The sequence below is a fragment of the Lutra lutra genome, chromosome 11 (assembly GCF_902655055.1).
Source record: "Lutra lutra chromosome 11, mLutLut1.2, whole genome shotgun sequence".
Lineage (NCBI taxonomy): Eukaryota > Metazoa > Chordata > Mammalia > Carnivora > Mustelidae > Lutra > Lutra lutra.
Window position 1 is genome coordinate 81,804,650 of NC_062288.1, and position 10,007 is coordinate 81,814,656.

Sequence of the window (10,007 nt, forward strand, 5' to 3'; positions counted from 1 at the left end):
CTGAAGCAAGTCACAAAAAGGAGAAGAAACATGTTTCTCCCAAATAAGTAGATGGGGGAGTCATTACTGTTGAACAACAAGTGATTTTACTCAAGCTGTTAGCAGTAATCTAACCTCCTCGTTTCCCAGGGAGGAGCGCCAGGGGCACTGGCAGCACTTGCTCTTGTATGTGCGTGTGTGTCTTTGTGACATGTTTCAGCGAATGCTACAGGTGAATTTCAAAACTAGAATAATAGCAATGTGCTCCATATTCAACATTTTTTTAAAACATTTTATTTCTCCATTCAAGAGAGAGCATGAGTGGGGGAAGGGGAGAGAAGGAGAGGGAGAAGCAGGCTCCCCACTGAGCAAGGAATATGACATGCCCCACATGAGACTCTATCCCAGGACTCTGGGATCATGACCCAAGTCAAAGTCAGACACTTAACCGACTGAGCCACCCAGGCGTCCCCGTGCTCCATATTTTAAAACAGGAAACTCTGGTATATTTTAATATAGTGCTTTAAATTATATACTGTGCCCTCTTGGAACTGACATATTTTTCCCAAGTGATAAAATGAACTATTGCTTCTCAAAATCTCATTGTAGGCGGCAGGAAAGGTATGTTTTGATTTTTTTTAAGTTAATAGCTTCCTCCTCCATACCCAATAGCTATGCACACAAATAAACATACACAGACATCCACACATAACATAGAGGGAGGGGAGAATGAAGGGAGAGAGAAAATACTAAAGTAGAAATGCAATCATTTATCCAATTTAAAGCTAAGCCAGCCCTAACTGAATTTGGAGCTGCAGTATTTTTGCTATCCGCTCCCCGCCCCCCAGGAGTTTAGGAATCTCCAGGACAAAATAGAAGCTGCTAGGCAATCTCCTAGTTTGACCAAGTTTGTCATTTTGTTAACAGGAATGGGAAGTGTGGATTGGTAGTCAGGGCAACAAACCCAGAAAAGCCAAACATTTCTATTCCTTCTCTTTCAGTAGGGATGGAAAACAAAAATTATTATTTTTTAAAATTTACAAGACTTTTTTTTTATATCTCAGAAAAGCAGGATGTGCTGACAAGATAGGTCAATCAGAAGCTATTGGAAGAACATTTCCTTTCTTGACATAAACCCTATAAATATATAAAAAAGGAATTGCTGTAACAGAAAAAAAATACTATTACAGCTGTGACTGGTGGTGTGTACCGAACAGCCTGCAAATCTCACCCAGAATCACTCCGGAATTCACTCACCACACATTTACTGAGCTGCAGATGGTCTGCTTGCTTATCTGATGGCAGATATCTCTAAACTGTTGGAATTACCCAACAACTTAACTTTTTGAACAACTTTTCAAAGACTCCCTACAGATTTCTTCTTTACTCAATGAATGTAGAAGGAACAGATAACTTACACAGCACTTTGGTGGACTCATGTTGCGTTGGTTTGTTAATGGAGTCACAAAGTATGGAACTGATGCTATCACGGAAAAGGCAAAATGCATACTGCTTGACAATAATGATTTTACTCTCTTTCTTAGGATTTTGTGCTATACCTGTATCCAATTTATGCTTCAGGTTTTCATGGGTTCACAATGGACTACCACATAGTTTATCTCGCAGGTGTTTCTCTCCCAGGTATTTCCCTTACTTTGAGTTTCCATGAAATTAATGGGAGAATGACATATTCCAATAGAAACCCTACATTATCCCCCTAGACATAACCATTAAACTTTCCTCTACACGAATTCAAATTAGTATTTTCAGCACATGAAGGGAGTGGTTCTGTGGTTTAAATATCTTTATAACAAAATTGGCCTTTCTATTTTATTTTTAAACAAAAAAAATCTATTTTTTCTCTTCTATCACTACTGTGCCTTCTCCTCACATAAATGGAAAAGCTAATCCTAGAGAACAAAGGGGGTAAACTCATGTTTTGAAATGACCACAAACATACGCAAAAGAACAGGACGGAAAGACCAGTGTTTTTCTTTTTAATGAATTTTATGTTATCTATGAAACTGTTTTTCATGAAACATGCTTTCCAAAGCAAGCAATCGAAACACCCACCACTGCTTCTAGACTGTGCAGAAGAAAAGACAAGTCAGATCGACCTGTATTAAAATTCTGTCTCTGCAAATTACAAATTATATGACCTTGAATGAGTTACTTAATTTCTGAGTTAATTTATTCCTCTGGAAAAATAGAAATGATACCTATTTAATAGAGTTGTGATAAGGATAAGAATGATACATGCAGGGGCGCCTGGGTGGCTCAGTGGGTTAAGCCGCTGCCTTCGGCTCAGGTCATGATCTCAGGGTCCTGGGATCGAGTCCCGCATCGGGCTCTCTGCTGAGCAGGGAGCCTGCTCCCTCCTCTCTCTCCGCCTGCCTCTCTCTCTACTTGTGATCTCTCTCTGTCAAATAAATAAATAAAATCTTAAAAAAAAAAAAAAGAATGATACATGCAAGGTGCTTGGCCCTTGGTGAGTATTCCGTAAATGATAATGTTTACTATATCATTATATTTGGAAAATAGAAATGCATGGCAAGCAAGAGTTCAGCCTCTGGAATCAAGGTGCATCTGGGTTCAAATCCAGGCTCCTCCACTAGCTATATGAAGAGTCACTGATGAGTTTACCTTTACCATAAGATTCAGTTTCCTACTTTTTATAGGCTCATAGTATTTGGGGGAAATTCTTGGCCCCAGCCCCTTGCTTAGTAGGTAGTTGTCACTGAGTAAGCGGTAGCCTGTATTAGTGGTGGTGGAATCAGTCGTGGCAATACCCCTCGTGAACCAGTGAAAATCCTTATTTGATAAAATTCTTATAATTTAGTTTTTTGTAGGTAATATTTTAGTCCCTGTTCTAGATTAAAATATAGCAAGATCCCCTTGAGAAGCCCTACTGAAACCACCTTTCTCTACTGACATCTCACTAACCCCAAACAGATAGATGCCTCCCAGAGTAAATTCATAATTGTCACTGTAACTTTCTCTAAGGACTCTTTCCATCTAGTCCTAAGGGATGATCTCTCACAAGTGCGGAGGACTCAATGCAGTAGAGGCCGGAGAGGGACAGAGAGGAAGAGATCTGTTCTCATCCTTTGTCTCCTTGACTTTTACCTGCATGCCTCCTTGACTTCCTAGGTAATACAGTTGAGTGAAATATCTCCCTGGAGAAAACCTGGACATTTTGAATTTGAAAGACAAGGCTGAGGTACAGGGTTGCTCCTGACTCATACACAGGCAGCTGGCTGCCTCAGTGACCTGCTTAACTCCTGACAACCCATGCCACCTCTTCCAGAGTATACAAAGCTGTGACAATTCTCCTTCGACATCCTGCCAATTTGGTGGGGTGGGCAGCTTGCTGGAAAGATTAATGTCACTGGCCACTAATCTTATAGTCTTCTGCTTATTCAGGAAAGTTATCATTATGTTCCAGCAAGCCAGACATAAAATAAATCTTATTTCTATTTAGATGTAATGGGTGGAAAGAAGGAACAGCAAGAGTCATTTTAAAAAATCGTTTTAAAACACAATTCTTAGTATTCCACAAATGTTGTTGACATTTGTAATTCAACTGACCAAATTTGCCTTTTCTCTTGCTTTCACATAGGGAGGGGGAAAAAGTGCTCCTTTTGGTTTATACAGTGCAAACAAAACTGGAGATTTTAATAAAAGCAATTTGTTTAATCAATGTATCTCTTTATATACAAATTTCAATTAAACAACTGGTTTGATTGATTTCCCCTCTGCCAGCCTAAATTAACTATATTAATTTCAGATAGTCTCATTCCTTAACTTTAGTCAAAGGACATTTGTAGGTCTGGCTGCATAAGAATTACCTTGGGAGCTTTGCAATAAATAGTTTCTTGGGCCTTACTCCTGATACTTCAGATTCAGAAGCTCCTGACCTGGGAATCTATATTTCAACAAAGATCTCAGCTATCAGCAGCAGTCTTAAATTTGTCTTATATAGCACCAAACTGGTCATTCACATGACAAATAGAGATACTGGAGTTTCCTTAGGATATCTTCCTCTGATTGCTTTCATGATTTATCAGATTATTTGATCAATCCTTGTAAGTCAGCATATGTAACCATGGTGTCTTTTAGAGCACTGGCTTCTAAACTCATGGGGCAGGTGGGGACTATGGGGAGAATACACAATGGGGGTTATTCTCGCTTTCTCTCTCCTTACTCATCTCTTATGACCACTGATATCTTTCTATATATTTTCCCCAATATGGTAAATAAATGAGGGAATGGATGAACAATGACATTTTAAATAGGAGCAGAGATCCTGAGAAGAGGCAAATTTGAGTGTCCCTGTGGGCTATTTCAAGCTTGGAAACTGTCTTCAGATGAGATTTCCACAGCATTGACTAAGCTATCTGCAAAGTCTGAAGATGTCCTTGTCATAACCACTGGTTATTACTGGCCAAGGGAGTTGCATCTCTAATTCCTGCTGATGTCAGTCATTTCACTGGTTCCATAACTGATGTCCTCAACCCCTAAATCCAGCCAGCTTTGGCCAGTCCTTGTCATTAATCAGAAAGTGAGGGTGAGATATGTGGGAACATTTTTTTCCAACTCTAGGAGAACAGGGTTATGGGTACCTAAAAAAACAGGCATGCATTAATTTCTAAAATACTTAGAAAAATCATTTTTATGTAAGAATGTCAGCAATCTGGCAAAAGACTTTTCAAAGGAAGTCTAGTCTGTTAAAATATCCCAATATGGGACAAATGTGGTATTTTTCCAATATAGTCAGTTGGAAAGGAAACAAATACAAACATTTAAAAGATCTGAAGCAGCCCTGAGCCATCAGATCAGGATACTTTTGAAAATCTTAGAGCTAAGATTCTTGAATAGCAGAAACATTCACATAGCAGCTAGTGAGCTGCAGAAGGATATGAGGTGGCCAAAAGGTATAAGACAACTTAGGTGGGGGAAAAAGAGCTTCTACGATTGCCCAGTTACACATACTCTCAAAGCAGAAATGCCTTCACAGAAAACACATTAAGGATCTAAATACAAATCTACCTTTGACATGTTCCATCATGCTTGTTAGAGGGCTCACAACATGAATTCATCTTTATTCTCCATTTGTTTGGTATGGTTGTTGATGACAAATCCATTTGGGATGATCTATATTGATAGATGGTTTGTATATGGGACCCACTGAATGTCTTTCCAGTCCTACCTCTTTGGAACTTGACACCCTGCCCACAGAAGTGAACCCCTCTCATCTTTATTAGTGCTGTATATCCCCTACCTTCAGACCATAACTGACTAGATCAGAACCACACACCTGATCCAAGGTGGATTGATCTGATTCTCTCTCTTTAGACTTTGATATTCAATTAGCTCAGAATTTACACATGGTAAAGTTTTTACAAACCACTTGAATAGTGATGTTGGAAGACAGAGGTGTTGGATTGTTTCATTTTCTTAAATGGCAAAGGAATTAAGGATTAAAAATAGTTAAAAGAGAGAGTTCAGGAACAATATGATTTTGTGACAAACTCTCATCTCTTCCCACCCACTGATACCAGGAGAACAATGAAACACTGATGTCTGTTTCATTAATAATAAGAGCAATAATTTTTTTGTCATTAAATACAGCAAAAATGGTTTATTGTTAATATATTCTTGATATACCTTAATGAGAAAAAAGAATGGTTCTACTTCTCATGGCTGGAACTGTGAGTGACTACATCATCGGCCAGCTGACAACTCACGGGGCTCCTAGAGATGTCTGTGCAGAGGACGAGGCCAATGGCCTACTCTGTGTATTTACCAAGTGTCCTACTCTGAACTCCTGTCCAGAGTCCAGGAATGAGTAACATCTTTCAAAGAGGTTCTTTACCTTCTCTGCCCTCACCTAACTTCAACTCCCTTTTTTCTATATGCAGTTTTGATGCCACATCAATTAATCAGTCTAGCTCACAAACCTTGAAAGAGAAACTCAATGAAAAGAGTAAAAAGAACAGAGTTTCAAGAGTTTCTCTCTAAATAACATGTATTCCATGATCTTCTGCTGAGTTCTCCTTGGCATTATATCACAGTGCTTCTCAAACTTTAATGTGTACACAAATCACTGAGGTTCTTGTCAAAATTCAGACTCTGATTTCCTATGTCTTGAGTGTGTCTGAGATTTATCTGCAGTTGCAGGAAGCACCCAGGTGGTGCCACTGGCCCTCACTTTAGGTATTGCGTCTTTAAGGTCCAGTGAGAGGACACTGGCAGATACCTCCACCCAAGTGAGGAAAATGCTCCAGATTATACTAACCAAATGAGAAAAAAAGAAAGAGAGAAAGAGAGGTTCTTAAAAGGAAGAATCCCAAGTGCTATTAAAAGAGAACTCATGACATAAATGTAAGAGTAGTCAACTTTTTCTCAGTCATGTGGCTGCTTGGCATATCTCAACTCTAATTCTAGAGTGATGAAAAGGGAAAAGGAGGTTTGATTTCCTTATGGTCATTCCTACACAGGTTTTCTCAATCTAGTGATAGTTAAATAGTTAATAGTTAAATTAATTTCTATGTATATTACCAAATTTAGTCCTTAAGCAACCTAATAAAATAGGTACTATTATTTTGTCCTTTACACATGAGGAACTTGAGTCAGAGGAGTATTTGCCCAAAGTCACAAAATTAATAAGCGGGAAAGCCAGGATTTAAACAAGGGTTTTTAGATACTTATTCTCAACCTCTGGGATATCCTATTAGATTTTAAATCAGTGTGAGAATTTTAAACAAATAAAGCTATTGTTCAAGTCTTATTGAAAATTGTCTTTCATTTTTAAAAACTTAGATGTTTGGTGTAGAATTTGCTGTTTTAATCAGAAGGAAAATTTGATTAACACCCTTTGTCCTTCTGGCATTATATTTTGTATCCTCTGTTCTCCATGCAAAGGCCAGATTGAGAACTGAATAGCAGAAGGAGATGAAACCAGAATAAAATAAATAGAAACCATTCCACTGGTAACAGTGTTCTTGTATCCCCTTTTAGAAGAGGAGATTTTGAAAGGGTTATTTTATCACCATCTGTGAGAAATTCAGTTTCAATTACAGAAAAAAATTTGAAAATAATTTATGGAGTAAATTTTGCTCTAAACTGTGAAAAAGTTTTTTGCTTTTTTTTTTTAACAGAAGGATGTGAAAACTGGTAGAACAAATCATCTCTATTCTATGAAGTAAACTTGATGTCACTGAAGAAATCTGGGGCTCCCAATGGACTCTGGGATAGGAGAAAAATACACTCCCATGTAAGTCTCAGTCCCAGAGATTTTACTTCTTAAAATTTACTGGCATAGTTACAAAATTCTGTAACAGTTGAATGCCATTCCTCTTAGCCAGACTGCTGTCTCTCACATTTTCTTCTCTATGGAGCCAATATTTATTTCTACCAGAAAGACTCTAGATCACAAGTCATTTGACACTTTTAGTTTATCTTCGTTAGCTGAAAAGGTTAATTTAATGCTTTCTCCATGCATATTACAAATAGTTTTGAGAGCAGCAGCTTCGTTTAAGGAAAAGGTTTCATGACATTTTATTCCCTTGGATTCCTAGGCCATCACAAGGTTTGCCCTCATAAGCAAATATGAATCTTCTGCTTCATGTTGAAATGCATTGCCTCATCACTTTATGGATGTGGCCATCACATCTATGGCCTAGCTCACTTTCCAGATTTAAACTCATCCCCCAGCTGTTGGGCATGTTAGAGGCTGAGGGCTTACACCTGAGCCTTCTCTGGAACTTCTACACAAGTGAGCTGCCTCATGTAGGGTTTCACCTCATCCATGGAATAGTAGACATGAAGAGATGGAAGCCCAGCTCCATTGCCTCTCTTTGGGCACCTGGAATGTCCATCCCACATCCAAAGTGCCCCATGGAACCAGTGGAGGCTATAGCTGCAAATGTGTCACAGTTCAACCTCTCTTTGCCCATTCCAGCTTCTCTGTTTCCTCACAACTGTGGTTCCCAAGAACAGTCACCAACAAAGCTCCTGTGTGGAGACTTCAGAGACTCAGTTTTGGATCCTGACCTGCACCATCACCAGTGCCCAGGAACACTTGGCCCCATTACAAAGACATCATTCCCTCATTCATAAGTCTCTTCATTCATCAAATATTTTCCAAGTCTACTCTGTGCTGGGCATAGTATTAATTGCTGGGGATATGATGGTAAATGAGACAGATGTGATACAGACTGTATGGGGACATTATTGGGGTTTATTAGAAAAGAAGCAGGTATAGTAAATTTAAATATGTGCTACAATAGGAGAAACTCAAGAAGGGAGGACCAAAATGGTTTTCAGAGATTAAATTATTATGTCACCCCACAAGCAGTGTACAAGAGTTCCAGCTCTTTCAAATCCTTACCAACATTTCATATGACCAGTCTTTTTAATTTTAGCTCTTCTCTATCTTACATGGTTTTAATTTGCATCTCCTTAATTATTTTGTGTGCTTTAAGATTTTATAAGAAATAAAGTTATGATGTATCTTGGTGTAGTTTTCTTAATGTGCCATATGCTTGGCATTTATAAAAGTTTTGGATCGGTAGGTTTATAGTTTTGATCAAGTTTGGAAAAATTTTTGGTATTGTTTTTTCAAATGTCTTTCTGTCCCATTCTTCTCTCTCTCCTCTTATTCAGAGTTCAATTGAGTGTACTGGGTCACTTGAAGTCATCCCGAAGCTCTGTGGTGTTCTGTTAGGTCTTTTTGGTTGTTGTCCTTTTTCTCTGTTTCATTTTCAATAGTTTCTATTGCTGTGTCTTCAGGTTCATTACTTTTCTTCTGCAACATGTGTTTTGCCATTAATCCCATCCAGTTTATTTTTCATCCCTCCCATCCAAGTACTAACCTGGCCTGACCCTGCTTAACTTCCAAGATCAGACAAGATCTGGCACATTCTGGGTGGTATGGCCGGAGACGTATTTTTCATCTCTTTAACATTGTACTTTTCAACTCTAGAAAGAAGTACTATGTGGGTCTTTAAAAAAATAAATTTCATGTCTCTACTTAACATATTCAACCTTCCCTCTAGCTTCTTCAATATACAGAATGTAATTATAATTACCTTTCTAATGTACTTTGTTAATTTTAATGTTGGTGTCAGTTCAAGTTCCATTTCAGTTGATTGATTTTTCTCATTATGGATCACATTTTCCTGCTTCTTTGCATGCTTGGTAACTCTCTATTGTATGCCGGAAGTTGTGAATTTGATCTTGTTGGATGCTAGATATTTTTATATCCCTATAAATATTCTTGCGCTTTGTCCTGGAATGCGGTTAAATTGTAGTTTTGATCTTCCTTTTATCATTTGTTAGGCCAATTCAGAGCAGTGTTTGGTCTAGGTCTAATTATTCACATCGCTACTGAGGAAGAACCTTGTGATTATTCTACACTATGCTTCATGAACTATGAGTTTTTCCAGTGTGGCTGGTAGAAAAAGTCACAATTCATGGCCCCATATGAGCACCAACTTCTATTCCCTGATTCTACTGAGTAGTTCTTTACCTGGCTTCAGGTAGTTTCTCTACATGCATGTGCTGGTAACTACTCAGATGAAAGCCTGGAAGGGATATTCTACATATCTCTGGAGCTGTCCCTTTGTGGTTTCTACTCTCTGGTACTCTGTTCTGTGTACTCTAACCACTGTGATTTCCCTCAACTTTGTCTCATTAGTGCGAGAAGTCTCCTGAGCTACACTTAGGTTCTTCCTTCCTAGCTGAGACCTAGAAACACTTTCAAGGTAGTAAGCTTATAATTCAATTGTAGGGTTCACCTCATTTGTTTCCAGTCTCTTAGGCTTCATGCCTCCTTTTCCCTAGAGCCCAAGATCTCAAAAAGTATTGTTTCATTTTTTTCCTATTTTTTATATTATTATTTCAGGAAGGAGGGTAAATTTGTTCCCTATTCCTCCAGCTTGTCTGGGAACAGTGCAAGATTTTAAACAGAGAATGACTGAGATCTGCAAGACAGAGATCTGCAAGTTAGTATATTTTGTCCTTCT